This window comes from Tenrec ecaudatus, chromosome 16 (assembly GCF_050624435.1).
Source record: "Tenrec ecaudatus isolate mTenEca1 chromosome 16, mTenEca1.hap1, whole genome shotgun sequence".
Taxonomy (NCBI): Eukaryota; Metazoa; Chordata; class Mammalia; order Afrosoricida; family Tenrecidae; genus Tenrec; species Tenrec ecaudatus.
In genome coordinates, this window is record NC_134545.1 from 3,008,404 (window position 1) to 3,029,911 (window position 21,508).

Consider the following 21,508-nt stretch of genomic DNA (forward strand, 5'->3'; position numbering starts at 1 on the left):
TGATAAATGTCTCTTCTTGTGTTTTGGGGTGGGGAGCTAGGCCCCAGCCCTTTCCCATCAGGAGCAGGGGCCATGTCTGCCCTGCTGTTTGATTTATGTGGCTGAGCTGCTTCACAAAGTCATAAAAAGATCCAGTTTCACCTTGCCATCAGAGGTGTCCCATCACTAGCCACCTCAACCGCTATGCACTCTATAGCACGGTCCATTTGGGAAGGTAGGTTAGGTGGGGTGGCCAGTGTAGGGGTCTTAATGATGTCATGACGTTTGTCAGATGGTATCCCAGGAAATAATCTCCTGGATGGACTAGAGGAGAAATGTACTGTCTCAGGTTGGGATCCTCTGTCAGAAATAGTAACTGTCTCTGTAATTGGTCTGCTGGGGAACCAGCAAGGCACGCTTCGCAGAGATGTTTGTATTCCTGGTATGAGAGGGAGAAACAACCTGGAAAGGCTACTGTGAAATGCCCCTGGATGAGATGGTGATGCACAGTTGTTCAGGTTGTTCGCTGAGTAAGTGCACCCAGTTAGGGAAGTAAATGGGAAGGGGGATCAGTGTAATTTGGCCCACTCTCTGTGAAGAAGACTGTGACATAGGATTGGAAGAAGGCTTATCAACAAGCTATGATATGCAGATGACACAACCTTGCTGCTGAGGGCGAGGAGAACTTGAAGCCCTTGCTGATGAAGGTAGAGGACTGCAGCCTTCAGTGTGGATGACAACTCAATGTAAAGAAGACCCAAATCTTCACAACAGCAGGAGTGAGGTCCCTTATGAGAAGGCCACGCCCACAGGGAGGCAAAATCAGGCTGTGACCTGATTGACAGGTTCCAATAGGTAGCATCATGAGACATGGAGAAAAGTGAGAAATTGTCAAGCATTTTGTCTTGCTTGGGCCCACAATCAATGCTCATGGAAACAGCAATCAAGAGATCAAAAGGCATGTTGTCTTAGGTAAATCTGCCCCACAGGACCTCTTTAGAGTCCTGCAAGGCAAGGAGGTCACTGTGAGGACTACAGTGCCTCTGACCCAAACCGTGGTTTTCTCTGTTGCCTTATATGCACGTGGAAGCTGGACATTGAATAAGGAAGGCCAAAGATGCTGGCTAAGAGAGTACTGTGGACAGCTACAGGGACAAACATCTGTCTTGGGAGAAGTAAGGCCAGCGTGCTCCATGAAGGAAAGGATGGCCAGACTTCGTCTTACATACTGTGGACATATTTTCAGGAGAGACCAGTCCCTGGAGAAGAACATGTGGAGGGGCAGCAAGAACGAGGAAGGCCCTCAGTGAGATGGACTGACACCGTGGCTGCACCCATGGGCTCAGACAATGGAACAATTAGAAGGATAGCACAGGACCAGGCAGTATTTTATTCTGTTGTGCATAAGGTCTCTCTGGGCCAGAACCAGCTCCATAGCACCTAACCACAAGAAGAACAACTGTAAAGTGTATGAAACAAACAACAAACAAGCCACCAGCATCAAGTCAATTCCGACTGTGTAGGGTTCCGAGATGCTGGCTCTCTGAAATGCTGCACAGTGTCACTGTGTCAGATAGCCTCATCTTTCCCCTGTGAGGAGGATGGTGGGTTCAAGCTGCTGACCTTTGGGTTGGCAGCGAGCACTTAACCACCAGAATTCCTCTGTAAGCAACAACATGCTAATTTATAAATGACCTTAAAATCCCTAAAGCGTTCCTAACTGATACAGCCAAACAGGGTCGCCATCTCCTCCCTCCTCCAGAACAGAAATTAGAGCAACCACCACCAAACACATGCCCTTGCAGTCCAAAGGACTCATAGGAACTCTCTCGGGCAGAGCAGAACTGAGAACCAACCGCTTCTTTGGGTTTTCCAGAATGTAACCTTTACAGGAGCAGACAGCCTCTTTTATCTCCCGCAGAGCACCTGGTGGATTTGAACCACTAACCTGTGGTTAGAAGTCCAGTGCTTAATCTGCTTCACCAGCAGACCTTCCGTGAATAGCGTTTCAAAGCCTCAAACAGGACCCACTGCCACGGGGTTAAGTCCTACTCAGAGTGACCTTATATGGCATCTCCAAGGCTTTGCACATCTTGCTGGGAGCAGACAGCGCCATCTTCCCCCTACAGAATGGCTGGTGGGTTTGAACAGCTGACCTTGTGGTTAGAAGCCCAATGCTTAACCCACAGTGAGGCAAGGTCTCCTTTGTAGATACTCTCTCACTGCCATCAAGTCAATGCTGACTCATCACGACACCCACCCACCCCTGTGGGTTCCCAAGACTGGAACTGTTTACAGGAGTAGAAAGTCCAATCTTTCTTCTACGGAGCTGCTGGGTGGTCTCAAACTGCCCACCATGAGGATCACAGCCCAACATGTAACCACTAAGCTATTAGGGCTCCTCGTATGACACCAGGAGGAATAATTTAATTAGGAATTTCGTCCACAGGGAAGGGTCATTAAGAAGATGAGTCAACACCCTCTTCGAAGGCCTGTGCAAAAGCAATGCTGGCTCCTCCACTACGTTCACGTTGCAAGAGGCTCTCGGCTTTATGTCAAGACCCATTTCCGGGGAATGTCAGATCCTCCTGCCTCTTGTTAGCTGAACATAGGAGAAAGCAAAGGCTCACAAAGACGAAAGGACCCCTTTATCTAACATGAAAGGCTTTAAATATGCAAACATTTTAATGCTTCAGAGGGCAGGCAATAAATGGCACCGGGTGTATTTTCTTAATAGACTTTTTATCAGGCTTTTAAGGAAAGCTGGCTAGCGTCGTTGTTTTCTGCTTAATAGATTCCCATCCGTAACCTAGTTTTATGTTTGGTTTGCTTTACAAGTCTCAACGCAGACATGGTGACACCTTGGTAGATATCAGCTGTCGTGGGCACTGTGGCCAACAGTGAACTCCAGGCATTTTTTTTTAGAACAGACTTTATAATGATTTCAGAGGTTTATGATGTTACTCTGTTTCTTCAAAGATTACAATTACAGTCAAGAACGTGTCACTCAGCTGGAGGACTAGCATCTTTTATTTAGGGCTTCCCTGGTGGTGGAGTGGGTTATGGATTAGGCTTCCAACCACAGTGTCACTAGTTCAAAACTACCAGTCACTGCATGGGAGAAAGATATGGCTTTCTACTCCCGTAAAGAGTTCAAAACTTCAAACTCATTGCCCAAGAGTTGATTTTGACTCCCAACAAGCCTATAGGACAGGGTAGAACTGCCCCTGTGGGTTTCTGAGACAAACTCCTTTGGGGAGTAGAAAGCCTCATCTTTCTTCCCTGGGATGGCTGGTGGGTTCAAACTGCTGACCACACCCAACATATAACCCACAGTCTCAGAAACCTACGCAAGTAGTTCTACCTTGTCCTGTAGGGTTGCTATGAGCCGACCTTGACTCAGTGGCAGTGAGGTTGGGGCTTGAATTAATTAGGGCAATTGAATTGCCATTCACTTAATCCTGAGTCAGAAGATCCTAGAGATGCCATAGAAGAAAGGCCTGGAAATACAGTTCCCGAACACCAGCCATTGAAAGACCACAGGTTTACTCTCCCCGAGGTGGGGCCATCAGGAATCCCTGCTATAGGACCAGACAAACCCCAAAATCACAGAAGATTAAAACGGTCCCCTGTAGAGCTCGTTCTCTGTGGGGGGTGGGAGGTGGCCTGGGTCCAGGACGCGGCACCACCATTTCTAGAAGCCCCCGCCTGCATGGGGAAAGCGTGGAGACAGTGGACTGTGCAGGTGGGATTTATGGGTTGAGACAGTGAGCAGCAGGCCCTCTACTCAAGCAGACCGAAGTCCCATGGCCCTGCCCAGCAGCGTGGTTTCCTTGGCGCTGTCTTGGGGTTTAGATTCTAGACACTACATCTGAGGGAGGCAGTGGGAGACCTACATCCATGTGGAAGGTCTGCATAGACTCAGCCTCCACTGAGCTCTTTCTGACCATGGACAGCCCACAGGAAGCTTTGTCCTCAGGCAGTGTTTGAAAGGGAAGGGTGAGCACGCCCCTCGCCAGCCCTCAGAGAGCTGCCTGGGCGTGCCCTGGGTGGAAACAGGGGGCTAGGGTCACACACAGGAGTCTAACCCTGATTGCCTTGGTGAGAGGGTCCTGGACCAAGCATGTAAATGTTTCTAATCGCAACAGCTTATGCATCCTGATCATGCACGGTCCCTTTCCTGCTTCTGTGAGGAATGTCCTGCAACAGCGAGGAATTGATTGATCTGCCACCGACCATGGTTTTGCAACTGTTTACTTCGATCTCCGAGTCCTGGTTAATGGGCTGAGTGGCTGTGAATCCTTGGACACCACTGTGGCCTGGTGGTGATGTCTCCCTCACCTGGATGATTTCTTTTTGTTTGTTTTTTTATATCTTTGTCCTTTTGCAGACTTAATAAATATGTGTCTATGCAATACATTAAGTAGCCCTGGTGGTGTCATGGCGACCCATTGAGCTTCAAACCCCAAGGTCATCAATTTGAAACCACCAGCCACTGTGAAGGAAGTAGCGCAGGCTTCCTATTTCCATAGTGTTACAGACCCATTCCTGGATATATGCTTTAAAAAAAACACAAAACTGTTTGAACTTGGAGGTTAATACAGATGATGCCATATCACTCCATAGTCCAATCTCGTCAAACATGATTGTGCAATTGCTCCCGTAATCAGTCTCCAAACATACTTTTCCTTCCTGGGCTTCTTGACAACATCTGATTTTATCTCCCCCACCCCTCCGCACACACTCTTATTACATTTCCTTTCCCTGTAGGTTCAAGGACCCTGGGTTTTATTTACCGGAAAAACTGAGAAACAAGAAACACAGCTTCAAGAGGGCAACCCCCTCTGAGAGACACCCTAATAGACACAGCATAAACAAAATATAACATAATGGCCATCACAGGATTGCCGGAATAATACATGCTGTGCACTACGTCCTACCAGGCATTGATGTAGCCAGACCTTGGTTGTCTGCCAATCAACAGTACTCTGCTCTGGGTACAACTGGCTACTGGTTCCTAGACATTGCACATTTTCTGGCTTATGTTCTCAAGTTCTAAGTGTGTATTAGGTAGAGTCCAGTTCACCGAATGGGGTCTCCCCAATGCAGGCTCTGGAGCATACCGTGCTCCCTGGAAATGCAGGACTCAGTGACCTAAGGTCAATTCTGAACATGGGCTGCACACTACTATAGACCCTCCCCACCTAATGTTCCCAAGAGCATCCTTGGTCTCTCCTACCCCCCCCCATGTGTGGGTCAGCCCTCCCTCCCCTCAATAGGCACTCTTCCCTCAAACTTGACTGTTCCCTCTCCTCTCTCCTGCACTGCCTCATCACTCTGACAGGGTTGCCTCCATCTCCATGGGACCTCACCCTAGATCCATATGGCTACCACTCACCAGACTTTCTCCTCCTCCTCCCCCCATCGTTCATTGATCCCAGCTTTCATGGGGTGCCCCTGGCCAAGCGACCTACACTAAACTTAGCTGGAGCAGATGATGTGTGGTTCCTTGGTTCTGGCCTGCTCTTCACCAGGCTGTCTGGTCCCAGCCACAAGGTCTGGCCTGCAAGTTCGAGCTTGTGCCCATTCCGCCACTTGTTCCCGCCGCAGTGGACTCATGTAGTGTTTGTCCCTCTGTGCTTCACTGTCTTCACTCCACATAATGCTTTCCAGATCCCTCCGCGTGTTGAGATGTTTCACGGTTTCATCGCTGTTTTTAAGGGATGCATAGTATTCCATTGTGTGTATGTACCAGAGTCTTTTTAATCCGCACTTCTATGGAAAGGAATTTAGGCTGTTTTCAGTTTCTTGCTATTTTGAACTGTGCTGTGATGGACATGGGGGAACAAAAATGTCTGTCCTAGCTCCAATTTAAGGACAATTAGCTCTTACAACATGGCCCTGCTTAATACTCACTTTCATGAAATGAACACCGAAGATAAGGGTGCTACTGCAAAGTGTGGTGAAGAAAGTAGATGGTGCCGGCTATCATTCGGTATAGTGGCTGGGGTCTTAAAGGATTATGTTCAAACAAGCAGCCATCTAAGCAAGAAGTCAAGCAAGTCCACATGGTAGAAGCACACCAACCTGTGTGATCCAAAGATGACAATTGCAAAATTGGAATATTATGAAGAGAAATGTATCAGAGTTAACATTATGAACACCCCATTTCTAGAGGGCTATGAAAGACAGAGGGAGTCCAAAACCCATCTGCAGAGTCTCTAGTCAGACTAAGCCTGTGGCAGGTCCTCTCTAGCCAAAAGCAAGAGTCTCAAACAGCATCACTACAAGGCAGGGACCATTATAATCGTTATGGTGCTGGATCTCACTTGGCCAGGTGACTTCCCTCTAGACACAACCTGAATTTGTAGCTCTTACTGGTTCCATGACAGACATTTCCTTCCTGGCCTTTTGAATGTTGATAGGGGTCTTTTCTTTCTGATGAATTATTTGTATTTTTGTCTTTATATTATTATGATTTTATCCTTACCACCTTAGAGTGATTTTGTTTTTCATTGTTTTGTTTTGAGTTTCTCATCTGTGAAGCACAGGAGGAGTGGATGCATAATGACAATAACTGATACAAGGAGGTACAGGGAATGCAGAGGTGAAGGGTGGGCAAGAGGGAAGGAACAGGGATTTTGGAAGTAAATAATGAAGTCAGATGGGGGTAGCACTAGAATGGATCGTGATTGCACAACTAATTTTAAAGGTGACTTAACCATGAGGGTGAGGGTGCTCTGAAATTGATGTGGTGGTGATTGTCCAATTCTCCTTGCTATGACCAAACTATTGAATTGTATGATATGTAAACTATGTGCTAATTAAACTGGGGTGGGGGAGAGTAACAGTCTCAGAAACCCACTAGGGCAGTTCTATAGGGTCGCTATGAGTTGGGATCAATTTGAGGACAGTGAGTTCTTTTTGAGTTTTATAAAATATATTTTAACTCAGGGTCCCTTTTCACCTTAAATTAGTGCCCAGGGGAGTCCCTGGGTTGGGAACATGATTAACCTCCAAACCCAAAGCCTGGAGGTTGGAGCCCACTTAGAAGTGCCTCAGAAGAAAGGCCTGGTAATCACATTAAAATAAACCCACCACTGAAAACCTTATGGAGTGTTCTTCTAGTCTGATGCACATGGATGCAGTGGGAGCAGGAGGTGCCTTCCAAGGTGCCTCCAGACTTGAACCTCCAGCTTTACCAGAGGCAAGGGTGGTAACAGCTTGCACCTTTGGGGACCCCTAAGGCCAGAGAGGCAGCATTCCATTTTGAGTGTTCATATTTTGTCACACACATGAGTCACATGCCTATGTGTGAGTGAGCGTTTGGAGAAGGTTTACATTACAGATCTTTATTTTTGTGCTCAAAAACTTAAACACCTTACCAAGCCCCCTAAGAGCTTGCCCTGCTCTCCCTTTCATTTGCTCTTCTCCCTCTTGTAGGATATATTCGTCTCCTTCACCCAAGTGAGCATCTGTCCACACGTGAGCCCATGGCTCCCCATCTCTCCTTTGCCCTCCCACCTCCGGGAGCCATCAGAATATGTGTCTTTGGGAAATCTTGATTTCCTCCCCTCCAAGCGTAGTCTCCTCCAATGCCCTGTGGTAACTGACTCACTTCACTCAGCATGATGTCCTCCAAATCCATCAGTGTGTTGAGCTGCCTCACAGTCTCATCATTGTTCTTCTGAAATGTGTGTGTGTGTTTCCACAGTGAGTGTATTAGGCAGAGTTCTCTAGAGAAACAAAACCAGAACACTTATGATTAGAAATAGAGATATATACTGCATGAAGGAATCTAACAGCTAATTAGTCCACACAGCAGTACAGAGGGCTCGGTTCAACTCACTTCCGTGAAACAGTGAATATACTAGAAGTCCTTCAACTCACTCGGGCTTCTGGTCCAAGATCAAGGAGTAGATGGCAGAGTCTTCCCTCAGGAAAGACAGGCAGCACCTGCCTGAAGGCAGCAGGCAGCAGGGTGGGTCAGCAACAGTTACTAGCACTGGAGCTTAGCAAAGCAGGCCCTGATGAGATCTCAAACTCACGCAAGAAGACAGAATCCACCAACCTCAAGCTCAAGCAATGAACACATCAGCAGCACAGGGAAGCTGGTCTCAAAGAAGCCTGAAGCTCTACCTACACGATCCATGGGTTGGCTTGGCCCACAGGTAGCGTAGGTCACAGGTTGTGGCAGAGAACTAGCTAAAACAGCAACATGCTTGTCCAATAACCAGCAAGCAAGAGGGAGATGGGGATCTGGCTGTCTTTATTTTGGTCACCCTCCAATCGAGCTGTTCCCTGATTAAACTCCACCCACATGCTCCTATTAGCCTAGTTGGCACCATAAAACCAACTATCCCAGTGAGTATGGGCCCAAGGCCACCTATCCTTCCACTGACAGGCAGGGAGGCCGTCTCCATCTTCTGGCTGTTGTGAACAGAGCTGCTATGAACAGGAGCATACCCATGTCTCTCTGTGTCACAGCTCCTACTTCTTTAGGGTACATACCATGTGAAGGGGATTGCTGGGGATGGTTATTTTTACAATGGCATTCTGCCTTGCTGCACAACAGTTGTGAGGGTGGGCTTTGGGGAATACCTGGGATTTGGACTTCTTCATTGTGTGTGAGACCAGGTTACAAGGAATTCCTTTGTGGACAGATGTCTTGTTCTGCTATTCATAAGGGCCTTTCCCTGGTGCTGAGGGATGCGTTGGACATGGTCCAGAATGTCTGGTCCAGAGAGTTTGCACCCACGCAGATGCTCCATCCTGGGAGAGTGAACTTACTCTATCTGGAGGTTAGGAGTTAAAAATCTGCTAGGGTGATTAAACTTGACACCAGGAGCAGCACTAAGGGAGGGGGTGATTAGGTCTCCATTTAGTGTGTTTTGAACTCACACTCTCAAACCATGCCATCTGCATGGCTCTGTGCTGGCCCTGAGTGGCCAAATTGTTATTTACCTGAGGGTAAGTTGGCACCACTGGGGATGCTGTGGATATTTGTGCTGCTCTCCTGAATCTATGATCAGGCCGAGCTCAGTAGTAGAAGTATAGAATTGTTACTTCCCACCCAGCAGGCTCCTGCTGCCTGGTCCTGTGTCATCCCTGGGGTAGTCTGCAGATCAGATTGTTGGGATCGACGGAGTTTTCACGGGCTGGTTTCTAGTCATCGATAGCCAGGTATTTCTTCCTAGTCTGTCTTATTCAGGAAACCGGTTCTGCATCACAGCAACACAAAAGCCCCTCCTGACATAGGGAACGAGCCTGGATCTCTCCCATGGGAGGTGAGGGTTTGCCAACTGAACCACATCTCTCCATTTCCAGGTGAGGAAACTGAGGCTCAAACAGTTATGACCCATACAGTTCAGAGTGCCCAGCCAGGATGCATCCCATCTCCCACCCAGCACACCCTGTGCTGCCCTCCTGACCATCTCTGACCCTCACCTCCATGGCCATGGCCAAGGGGAATGTATGTGACCAAGGAGAATCTGCTGACAAGCATTGCCGTGTGGTTTGCAATGCTGCAAAAGACAAGAGGCAGGAGTGACTTAGTGTGATTCAGATCCATCCTACTCAATGCTGCCACACCAACGTAGCCAAACTACACGCATAGATTGGTCTCCCATGTGATGGGGACACTACACTGTAGTATGGGAAGTGTGCAGCAGCATGATGGACAAGTGTCTAATACAGTGAGCATGACTAGAATGGGACCCAGAGCATTCACACACTGCTGGAAAAATGGCACTAACAGACGTGCTGGACGCAAGGTGGCCACACAGTGTCCATCTGTGGAAAGCTCAGTAGCAGTGAGTGCAGTAAGGCGAAGCTCAGGGAAATAGGCTAGGCTTGTAGTGCCCTCTAGCAAAGGCTACCGGATGTGGGCTCTTGAGTTCAAAGCCCCTCTCCTCCCTGTGCTGATGGGTCAAACCTGGCTCAAACATCTAACTTAGCATCAGTCTGCTCTCTGATGGTGACAGGTTAGGGGGACATGCCCCCTGGCAGATGAGGAACATGGTCTCTCATCTTCAGGCCGAATGACCCATGGGATTGAATGCCTACACTGGTACACTAGCCCATCAGAAGAAGGTCTGGTGGCACCCTGTGTTACTCATTGGGCTGTTAATCACAGAGTCTTCAGTTCAAACCCACAGCCAGAACGCGAAGCTTTCTTCTCCCCTAAAGATGTACAGTCTCAGATACCATATGGAGGGTCACTGTGAATCAGGATTAACTCAGTGGAGGTCATGCTGGCAGATCAGCAGCCAGGATGTCAGGACTTCATCTCAGGTTACTTTGGTCATGTTGTCAGCAGGTACCAAGAAGCCCTGGTGACATAACGGGTTAAGGGTTGGGTGGCTGATCACTACCAGATGCTCTATGAGAATGATGCAGTAGAACACAGCCTAGAAAACCCTACGGTGCCAGCTCTGTCCCACCGGGTAGCCGTGGGTCCTACGCTCGTTTGGTGTCCATGGGTCCTGATTACATTCAAGTGAGATACGATGTGGCTGGGCCCAGGATATGGCCTATGGCCGACACATTGTTCAAGCATGCTTTGAATTACTTTCATAAGCCAAAACATTCAGAAGTCTCATCTACAGTGTACATGTCCAGCATCTCACAGTGGCTTCAGAAGCGTATTCTTTGTCTCTGGAGACGCACCTTGGTTGTGTAGGTTACCTCGCATGGCAAACGGCACCGTTACAGCCATGAGTAAGGAAGCTGATCAGCTAAGCTAAAAATAAGGAGGAGCCAATTCCACCTTATCGAGGTGGGCCCAATGGCGTTACCACCACCAGGTGCTATCCAGCCCATTCTGACTCTTGGTGACCTTTCAGGTGTCCAACTCCAACTGCTCCCGAGGGTTTCTGGGGGCTGATGCTTTTGCAATGAGAGGGCCAAGCTTTTCTTCTAAGGCACCCAGGTGGATTTAAATCCCCAACCTTTCGCTTAACATGGAGGGCATGGGCAGTGCCATGACCATGGTCTCCAGGGTGCATGCGGCCTAAAAGCAGCCTGGCCAGAGAGGTTGGTCTCAGAGGTTTGGTGTTTGAGGAGGATGGGTGTCCTAGTGCTGAAGAGGCTGGGGACTGAAACATGAGATGAAATGAGTTCGCCCAGTGCGGTCAAGTTCCTGGAACTAGGTCCTTCAATGTCCTGAAGCCCTGAGCAGGAAACCCAGGTGGCTTGCTGAAATGTTTGCGTCAAGAAGTCAAAGGATGTGTTGCGTGGGGCAAACGTGGCTGGGCAAGATCACCTGGAAGTCTGACAGAGCAAAGACTTCACTGGGAGAACGAGGGTGCGCTGACTCAAGCCATTTTTCCAGTCTCCTCATCTGCGATGGAAAGTTGGGCAATAAATATGGAAGATCAAAACATAATGAATGCATTGGAGTTCTGGTGCTGGCAGAGAATGTTGACTGCCCCATAGACGGCCAGAAAAACAAAAGCTTGCTGTCTTGGAAGAAGTACAGCCACAGCACTCCTTTGGAGAGAGAATAGTGTGACCTCATCCCATGTAATTGGTATGCGTTATCAAGAGGGACCAATCACTGATGAAAGACATGCGTGGTGGCCTGTCAGTAAAAGCGGGGGAAGGCCCTTGATGAAATGAATTGACACAGTGACTGCCCCCATGGGCTCAAATAGAGCAATGATGGTCAGGATGGCACCGGACTGGGCAGTGTTTTGTCCGCTTGTCCATGGGGTTGCTGTGAGTTGGGGCTGACCTAAGAGCACCTGACAACCACAAACGCAGAGACAGACCTCTGTCCCCTAGAAGCTGTAAGGTGACCTCTGGGCTTCGCTCTAAGCCACCAGGCTTATGGTGCCGTGTAAGCAAGGGTCAGAAAGCAAGCAACCTTGCGGGGAAAGTCTGACACAACCAGCCCACCTTCCCACCCTAACACCACTGACCCGGGCTGCACTGAGCAAGGCTGCTTACCCAGGGGGTTCTGTTCATCACATCTCTAGGCAAACCCATTCCACGAGGTCACCTGTCCTTTTATCTGGTGGCACTTGTCTTAAAGCTACCTGGGGAAACTGAATGCAGTGTTTCCAAAACGGCAAACTGAGGACTATTCTTAGGCTTCTTTCTCCCCCACCCTTCAACTGTAAAAGGCTATTTTCTGGGGGGGTGGGGTGGTGGTGGTGGTGAAATTGCTCATTCCCCTTTCTTTTCTGCATCACCATTTCCCCCCACTTTGTAACATTATCAAGGCACATCTAATAAGCTCTCATTTTTTAAAAGATCTTCTGCAGAAACCCGAAGAAGAATCCTTCTTCTGTTTTGCCCAGTGGATGCAGAAGCTACAAAATTCTAGGCCCCATGCCCCAGGCAGGGGTGCCCATGGTGGGTTATAGAAAGCTGGCCGGGATCCCACACAAGCCTGCACTGAGGCTTTTCAAAATGCATGAAAAGCAATTCATTTTTAATTGTTTTTAGAAACATATTTTTTCCTGGTGTATCAGTTTAGAACAAGCTTGTTTATCAAAACCCACTGATCCGAATAATTCCCAATCCAACTAAAATTACTTTCTAAAATAATAATGAGAGTTTTAAAGGAGGAGGATTCGTTTCAAAGCACCCTTGAGATAGAGAGAGCAGGCTCGGGGAGGCTTTGATTTCATAAGTAACTTCCCCTGGGGCAGAACAAGTTCTTTGTGGGGATTATCCGGCTCCCAGTTTATGTCTGCCTCGCTTCTTAGGTTGGCCATCCAACCAAAACACAAGTAACACTCCCTAGGAGGGAATAGATCAATCCTCAGGGAAGGAAATCATGTGAGCGGGTACCCCCTCAAAAAAAAAAACAGAATTGCGCTGGGTGGAGGGGAGCTTTCATAGTAAAGCTTTTTTCCCATTAGGCGAGCATTGAGCAACTTGCTCTGAGTTAGTGCACCCAGTGGTGTTGCCTGGGAAGGTTCGCTCTGGTCACAGTGAACTTTTTTATCAAAGCAGTTTCGCTGGACCTCGTTTTTTGTGACGGCCGATTTAAGAGAACAGTGTGTGTGCAGCTGTGAAGTTTTGTTTCCTGCTCCGTAAAAATGCCGCGGAAACTATTATGATGTTGAACCCAGCTTATAAAGACTGCTATAGGAAGAACTCAAGTGTATGAGTGGTTTTCTCATTACAGAAAAAGGTGAAATGTCAATTGATGATAAACCTCATTCTGGATGTCTGTCATCTTCCCGAAGGAAAATGTCAACTCGTAGTGCATTGGGAGTTTATTCTACCAGATCAGACTGTTAATCAAGCTTTCCATTTAGAGGTTCTGAAAAGATTGTGTAACAGCGTGTGACAAAAAAATGCCTGAATTGTGGCAGACGGGGGACTGGTTTTGCCACCATGACAAAGCACCTGCTCAATGTGCCAGTTTGGGGCAACAAAGCAGCAAGCCTCTCTTGCCCCACGCACCTGAACTCACTCCATGCAACTTCGTTTTGTTTCCAAGAATACAGAGGGACACGAAAGGACAGCGGTTTGAGGATGTAGAAGAGGTGAAGGAAAAAACGAGGGAGGTGTCGTCAGCCATCCAAACAGAGGAGTTTGAAAAGCGTTTCCAAGAATGGAATCATAGATTTGACAAATGTATTAAATGTAATGAGAGTACTTTGAAGGTGATAAGGATGTATTGTAAAAGAAATTATGTACATAGCTTTGAAAAAAGTCCAGTTTTGGGGGGAGTACCCCTCATAGTTGTTATCGTAGAGTAACAGGGAAGAAGAGGAAGACCCTCAGTGAAATGGATAGACACAGTGGCTGTAACAACGGACTCGTGCCTAACAACCATTTTGATAACAGTGCGGGGCCAGGCGGTGTTTCATTTGGCTGTATGTGGAGTCTCTTGATGGTGGCACAGTTGTTTATACATTGGGCTGCTTCCTCAAAGTCATCAGTTCAAACCCATCAGCCTCTTGGAGAAAGTTGTGGCCTTTTGCACCTGTAAATATTGACAGTCATGAAAAACCCTACGCAGGGCATCTACATGTCAGAATAGACACATTGGTAGTAGGTTTGGATCTGTGTTGAACTCTGTTCCCTACAGAATGTGGTCAGCTATGCACGATTCTCAGTGGTTTGACAGATCTATAACAATACTCCATGAAATGGTCTGCTGCAATAAGTCAATCAGCTGTAAGAATACTAAGTGTGGAATGTAATCCCCCAAATCACTGCACTGATCCATAAGGGGAGTTGCCCTGGGGTGTGGGCTGTGTCAGTTTATATCTTGGAAGACATAAAAAGAGAAAAGGCCCACAGTAAAGGAAGGGACCTACTATGACCAAGAAAGAAGAGTTAGGGTTTGGAGCCTGGGTGCCTGTGCTGAGAACTTCCTGGACCCTGGGTCCACCGGTGTTGAAAGAAGACAAGGACTCTACCTGAGAGCTTCCCTAGAGCCGGCACCATCGATTTGAATTTCTAGCCTCCTAAACGGTGAGCAAATGTTTGTAAAAGCCACCTGCCTACAGTCTTTCTGTTACAGCAGCATCAGAAAACTAAGACACACCAACTATGCCTTCGATCTTCCTATTCTGTCCTTCCTGTGTTTCCTCAGACTTCTTCCCTCCCCAAATTCTCATTCTGAAAAGTGAGGGGGAGAAAAATATATCTACAGTCCCGACTTTATAAGGAACTTTAGATGGGTCTAGTTCCCTGGTAAGAGGTAGAAAATACAGTCGGATCTGGCAGGAAAACAGAAGAGCAAGTACTGGTTCATGTAACAGGGAGGGAGGGAGGGGCATCGGACTGCAGGCACCGCTACATCCAGATGCACAATGCCTATAGTTTCTCCTTCTTCACCTGCCAGCGCTGCTTTCTGCTGTTCCTGCCTGTGGCAGTTACATGGCTTCATGTCCACTTGATAAAGAAGTGGAGGGGTGGAGTCTAGCCTGTCAATCAGGCCACAGCCTGCTGATGCCTCCCTGTGACCTTCTCATGAGGATTCTGGGAACTTCCTCTCTTTCTCCCTAAAGGTGGGACACACACTCTCTCTGGTTCACCTTCCACACTCTGCGAGCTGGAGGAGTCATGTAAAGATCCCGTTCCAGCCCTGTGATGCTTCCACCGCCACTGGATCCACAAGGCTTTTCACCCACCAGCCTGTGATCTTCCTGAATTTGGCATCATTGCCTGTGCTGCATGGGTCTGAAGAGGAAGTTATGGACTAATATCAGACATAGGGGCTAATACCGGACTCAAGAACTTGATCTGAAGGGAGCTGGGATGTTTTCTCATTATACAAATTGCTCTTTGGTATAAAGCTCTCTGTTACACACATATGAGTGTCCATGGATGTGTTTCTCTAGTCAACCTAGCACACTGTGTCTCTACCTAACACACTGTCCCACGAACAAATAGGTCCATCTCCCGTGGGGCAACACAGGCTCCCTGTAGATCCAGCTGCCCCTTGTTCGGGTTTCTACGCCCACAAATCCCCATTGTGGAGTTTTAATTCTTTTAGAGACCTTCATACTTCTTATAGAGTAGAACTTCCCCACTCAGGGTTTCTAAGGTTGTTCATTAAAAAAATATATCAAATTGTGATTTGGGTGGAAATTCAAAGAGCAAATTGTTTCTGCATTCAGCAGTCCATGTACACACAGACTTATGGCATGGATTAGAGTCCCCACTGTGTAACAGCACTCTTCCCACCACCTTCCTGGGCCTCCCTTTGCATTCATCCTCTCCCACCCCTTCCTGACTCCAGGCTTCCTGCCTTTTGGGCTCCTTCCTGAGGTTGGTACTCTGGAGTGCTTCCCCACTGCTGTGATGGCTCATCCTGAGGCCTGTTGCGTGGCTGAAAGTGGAGCCTCAGGGCGGCGAGTAAGTTCAGTTCCGGGTCTGAAGACTGAGTAAAGGGGCCAAGGTCATGGGTTCAGGTCTGTAATCATGATGGAAGCAGACTGCCATATCTTCCTTCCACAGAGCATCCTGGGGTTGGTTTAAACAGCCAGCCTCTTGGTTAGCAGCCAGGCACTTCGCTACTATGTCACCAGGCCACCTTAGTGTCTTTCTCGTAGAGGAAAAGCTGTAGTACCTATCAGTAGCTCTTTCCAAATGCAATGTTCCACTCTGGTTGCACAGGGAAATGCCTCCTTCATTGGAAGCAGAGTAGTGCTGACCCATACCCAAACCAAATCCATGGAGAGCCAGTCAATGCTGACTCATAGCAACCCTTTCTGGAGTTTGGAAGCTGTAAAAGTTTATGGGAGCAGAACAGCCTCATCATTCTCCCTCAAAGAAGCTGGTGGGTTTGAACCACCGACTGTGTGGTTAGCAGCCAGAGGCACACCCAGTAGCGTTCCTGAAACTGTAGATCTTTATTGAAACCAACAACCTCGTCTTTCTCCAGAAGAGTGACTGGTGGGTTTGAACCAGCAACTTTGCTTTTAACAGCCCAAGAATATTAGTCCACAATACCACGGAGGCTCTTTATTCACAAGATTACAAGCAAATGCTTACAGGGAAACTTACAAGAAAAACTTACATGCCTTCCTCCTTTCCCATTTCCCAGTTTCCTTCCACGAGACAGAGAAGGGGAGAGAGGACAGCACCCACTATTGGATCACCCCATTGTCCCTGGAGAAGTAGAAGCCAGCTATTGCCTTTAATTTCTAGTTCGAGATTTAAAATTCTCCAAGTCACACACCATTCCATTCCATCTCCTTTACCCGTTGCCTGCAGCCGTCACCTGAACTTTATTTCCCTAAGAGTCACCTTCACCCCGTACTAGAAAATCAACCCTCCCACTTAACTCTACAGTGATTGCTCTCTTCTCCCCCGAAGGGGGAGGACTTAGAGAAAAACTGGGTAGCAAGGGAGGCTGGTGAAATCTCCCATAAAGAAGACAAATGGCTCCCAACCTGCAGGATACGGTTCAGTATGCACCAAGCTGTCCTCTGGAGGGCCGGAGCCAGCGGGGCTGGCCAAGTGTGTGAGGCTCAGCAGCTGGTTTTTAACCCACCCCCATACCCGGGATGATAAATGCCAGTTCATTGTGTAAATCTCGGGCTAAATCCATACTTTCCATGGGGCTGGTAGGACATCCAGAGACGGGCATGAATGTGGCTGACCTCTTGGGTTTAGTGTAGTAGCGATGAATATGTCAGGAACATAAGCCCCGTTTGCCTATAACTGTGGTGGACCTCTAACTAGTTATAGCTTATAATTCCACAGCTCGTCTTCTTAATAACTGTCTTAAGCTCTGTTCTCCAGAGAACACAAACCAACGAAGCTTATGTCTGTCTATATATAGAGAAATTCCCATCAGGAAAATTGCTCACAAAGTTGTAGAAGTGGGGAAGTTCTAAATCAGAGCAAGTCCCAAGTCCACAAGTCAGATTTTAGACTGGAGGCTTCTCCTGACTCCAATAGCATCACGGGCTGATGAGCCCAAATCATCAGGACTAGGATGACAGGCTTGTGGCTGCAGAGGCGAAGGAATCTAGTCCAGGGTCGGCAGGTCAGATGGCAGGCTGCTGATGACTCTGAGGATAGACAGGCAAGATGGCAGGCCGCTGGCTCAAATCCAAAAAACTGAAGGTGAAAGAATGCAGCCCCAGAACACACCTTGCTTGATTTCCAAGCAGTCAATCTCTGCTTGTTATTTTTAAATGATTAACTCTTGGTGTATGTACCGATTCTGCATGAGCACAATGAAGTGTTCTGGAATTCCCATTCTTCTCAATATTTCCCAGAGTTTGTCATGATCCACACAATCAAGCCCCTTTGCATAGTCGACTAAACACAGCTCAACATTGTCCTAGCGTTCTCTGCTTTAGGCCAAGATCCATCTGACATTAGCAACACCATTACCCCATTCCATGCCCTCTTCTGAATCTGGCTTGAATTTCTGGCAGCTCTCTGTCAATATCCTTCTGTGGCTGTTTGGGTGATCTGAGGAAGACAGAGAGAGATCAGTGCCTTCAAGGAGGTTAAGTGCCCTCGTTTGTCCTCCCTCAGCATGGAATCTGTACCCACTGTGGCTGCTGCCATTCAGAATGCCCCACACACAACTCCCTGCCTTTCCGGGAGAAGTGAAGTTCCTCTACCCCATTCCTTCCCAAATCAGACCAGACATTTATGGCATGAAAAATTCCCAGGGCTTTCAATTTGCCTAACCAAGACCTGCAGTAAATCTCAGCTTTTGACCAACAAAAAGCAATTCTAGGTCACATATCAGCAACAACCATAAAACGTAAACCAACATCTCTTTGCTGAAATAAGCAATGGGAATTCTCCTTCCCGCTCCCAGTCTTTCTGACAGACATTGTTTCTCTGAATGTTGATTTTATTTCCCTCAGAGCAGCCTTCAAGGAATGGCTGGCAATGTCCTTCGTGGGGAACAAGCTGCTCTGAGAGGGAAGTGTGTGTGTGAGAGAGTGTGTGTTTGTTTGCAGTGTCAGATTATTCAGTAAGCATGGGAAGCACGGGCTTACTTGTGCTTACTTACTCACCTATAATGCACAGTTCAACACATTTCCACTCTATCAGAGATTCTGCTTTAAGGTCTGGCCACTGGTCTCTGTCTCTCAAACACTCCACCTTCTGCAATATTAAAGCCTCTTTTCACATCCACATTCCCTGGTAGGGGCCAAGGACCCCATCAGCTAGGTCAGCACCATCTTCCTGGTGCTAATTTACTGTTCTGTAGTAGGTGAACGATTCACCATTAAAGCAAAAAACATGTGAAACTGTTCAGTGCAGGTTAGTATGTAAGCACAAGGAAATACATGCTTACTTGGTTTATTGGGTAACCCTCTTGTGTGTGTGTGTGTGTGTGTGAGAGAGAGAGAGAGAGAGAGAGAGAGAGAGAGAGAGAGAGAGAGAGAGAAAGAGAGAGAGAGAGACAGAGAGAGAGAGAGAGAGAGAGAGAGAGAGAGAGAGAGAATTTATGTGAATCTGAGCCTGTATACGTGTGTTCAGGAAAACTTTGTCATTTTACAAAATCAAATACCTGCCACATCTGAAGGAAACATTAATTATGAATCATATGGATCATTTGCAAGGAGCAATACAAAATTAGCTCCTGGGACCATTTCCAGAGTTGGAATGAATTGATGACGGATGTGCCCTGATCAATGATTTATAGTGCCTGCTGATTTTGTCAGCACCACTTGTGAGAGAGGATTTGTTAGGCCCAGTAAATTAAGTCATAATGAAACAGATTGGTTCTTCATGAAATATTAAAGTGCAGGAGATCTGGTCTTGGTTAAGTCTAATTGTGAAAGCCTGCCTCTATGGAAACACTTCCTTCAAATGGGGACAACGTGTCTCTGTGTTCTCGGGCCGAGACACACTCCAAACAGGAAGTGGAAAGGGCTGCAGAAAGGGGTGGCATCCAATTCAGGGTGGCGAGGACCTGGAGGAAGGAGGATACCCAAGAGGCTTCAAGTCTGACTTGCAAGTTGGTCAGAACAAACCACAGCTTCTGTTAAAACTAAACCCAAACCCAGAGAACAGTATGCTGAGTGAGTGAGTCAACCACAATGGGACACGGATGCTTCAAAGGGGGCTTGGTGGTTCCTGATATTCCCCCATTGCCAAAAAGTTTGTAAAACGAAGCTGGGCACTTCAGTGCTAGAACCTCACTGCCAGGCAGGCAGCCCAGGCTCACCTCTCTCACTAAGCCACCTCGGTTAGCGGATAAATGAGGAGGACAGATCTGGCAATGAGCCCGTGGAGGGGCCACGGATAACAGCAACGGTCCAACCCACAGCAGACAGGGCAAGGCTCCCCTGCATTGCGCACAAGGTCCCTGACCCGGGGAATGACGGGGTGGCAGCGTGCAGCAGCAGAGGCAGTGATCAAGCTTGTTTGAGGAAGACTTTCGCCTTCTCCCTCCTGTCACCATAAAGGAGACTGTGCCAGTTCGCACGCATCAGACGTGTGAACCAGACAGCTGTCCCTGCTGGGAAACAAAGCCGGTACACTCTTCCTGGATGGCAACCGGGGAGCTGTCCACCTGTCCTTGGGCAAAGCAAGCATAGGTCAACGTGGTCCTCGTGACGTGTGCTTTGTCCAGCACTGCAGTATTCTCTCTGCAGGGGGAGGGAAAGCAGCACTGGGTCAGGGAGCATCTCGGGCCCGCCTCCTGCAGCCACTAGGAAAGGCTCCATCCCGTGTCAATCTGAGGTGTGACAGAAAATCAAGGATCGAGGCAGCTTAGAGCCAAGCAGGAGAAAACCTTTCCCTCACCTTGTGAGAGCATGATGGGGGCTCCCTGGTCACATTCCACGAGCCTGCTCTGTGGACACACAGCTCCCTCTGACCAAGGAGACCCTTTCTCTACTTCACTCACTCGGTGACCGGTAGGTATTTTAACTGTTCACGATGAAGACCTTTTTTGAGGATGGGGTCAGAACCAGAAACGGACCTGGGAAATCCACCCAAGTGTACTGTCTTGTAAACGAGCAGGTTTGATCAAAGACTGGCCAAGAGGAACAGGGGAAGGTCCCAGGGCAAAACGTAACAGAGAGGAATTCTTTGTAAACTGATGACCCATCTCTGAAGGGAAGGATTCTGTGAGTGATCAATCAATTTCTCTGCGAAAACCTGCTGGTCGCAGTCTTCACCATGCAGGCTTTTAAGAGGGTCTCTTACCCACAGCTGGACCAAACCTACCTCTCTGATCTGACTGGTCAACTTAGAGGTCGACGGTGTCCGGCTGCGGCCTTTTAAGGTGAGATAACACATTGCTGCCCCAACCTAGAGGACACAGGGACTCCATCGTGCTGCTGATGGGTTATTGGCTTTGATCCAGGTGCTGTGTTCGTCAGTGTTGGGTTGGCTTCTGCAACATTCCCAAGATGGCTGCGAGTCCCTGGGAGCATCAGCCATGCTGCAGTGAGCTCTGAACTGCACTGCAGCTGCCAGTGGACCAGGGCTTATGCAGGCTGTCAAGGACAGTGAAACCAGTGCCTGTGTCTCCAGTGCAGGCTCCCCGGGCAAGCAAGACATTATCTTGGGGATGCTGCTTGCAAACCCCTTTGACTGGCGAACCAAAGGCATCATTGTTCACACACACATATGCACACACACATGCACGCACGCACACTTACACATTTCACATCTGCTCGGGGATCAGCAGCAGCAGCATGTGAACACCTTTTGCACTGCGTGCTAGCAGTTGTGTGAGTTGGTGCATGTGTGCAAAAGTCCTAATCTGTACTTCTATGTCAAATGCATGCATGTGTGTATATGTTCGGTGTTGTTGTCTTTTTTTAAAGAAATTGCTACTCAAGGGAAGAATCTTGTGAGCTGCCATCAAGCTGGCCCTGACTGACAGCCACCCCACGCACTATGGCCAAATCAAGGCCCAGTTCATGCCATCCCTTGAGTGGATGACGCACATCAGACTGCTTTTCTCCAGAGGGTTTGCACGGCTGGTGTAGGGGAAGGAACAGCCAGGCCTTTCGTCCTCACGCACCTCAGTCGGGAAGCTCTGCAGAAACCCGTGGATAGAGCATCACAGCAACACGCCAACCTCTATTGGCAGATGGTGGTGGCTGTGTATGATGTGGCT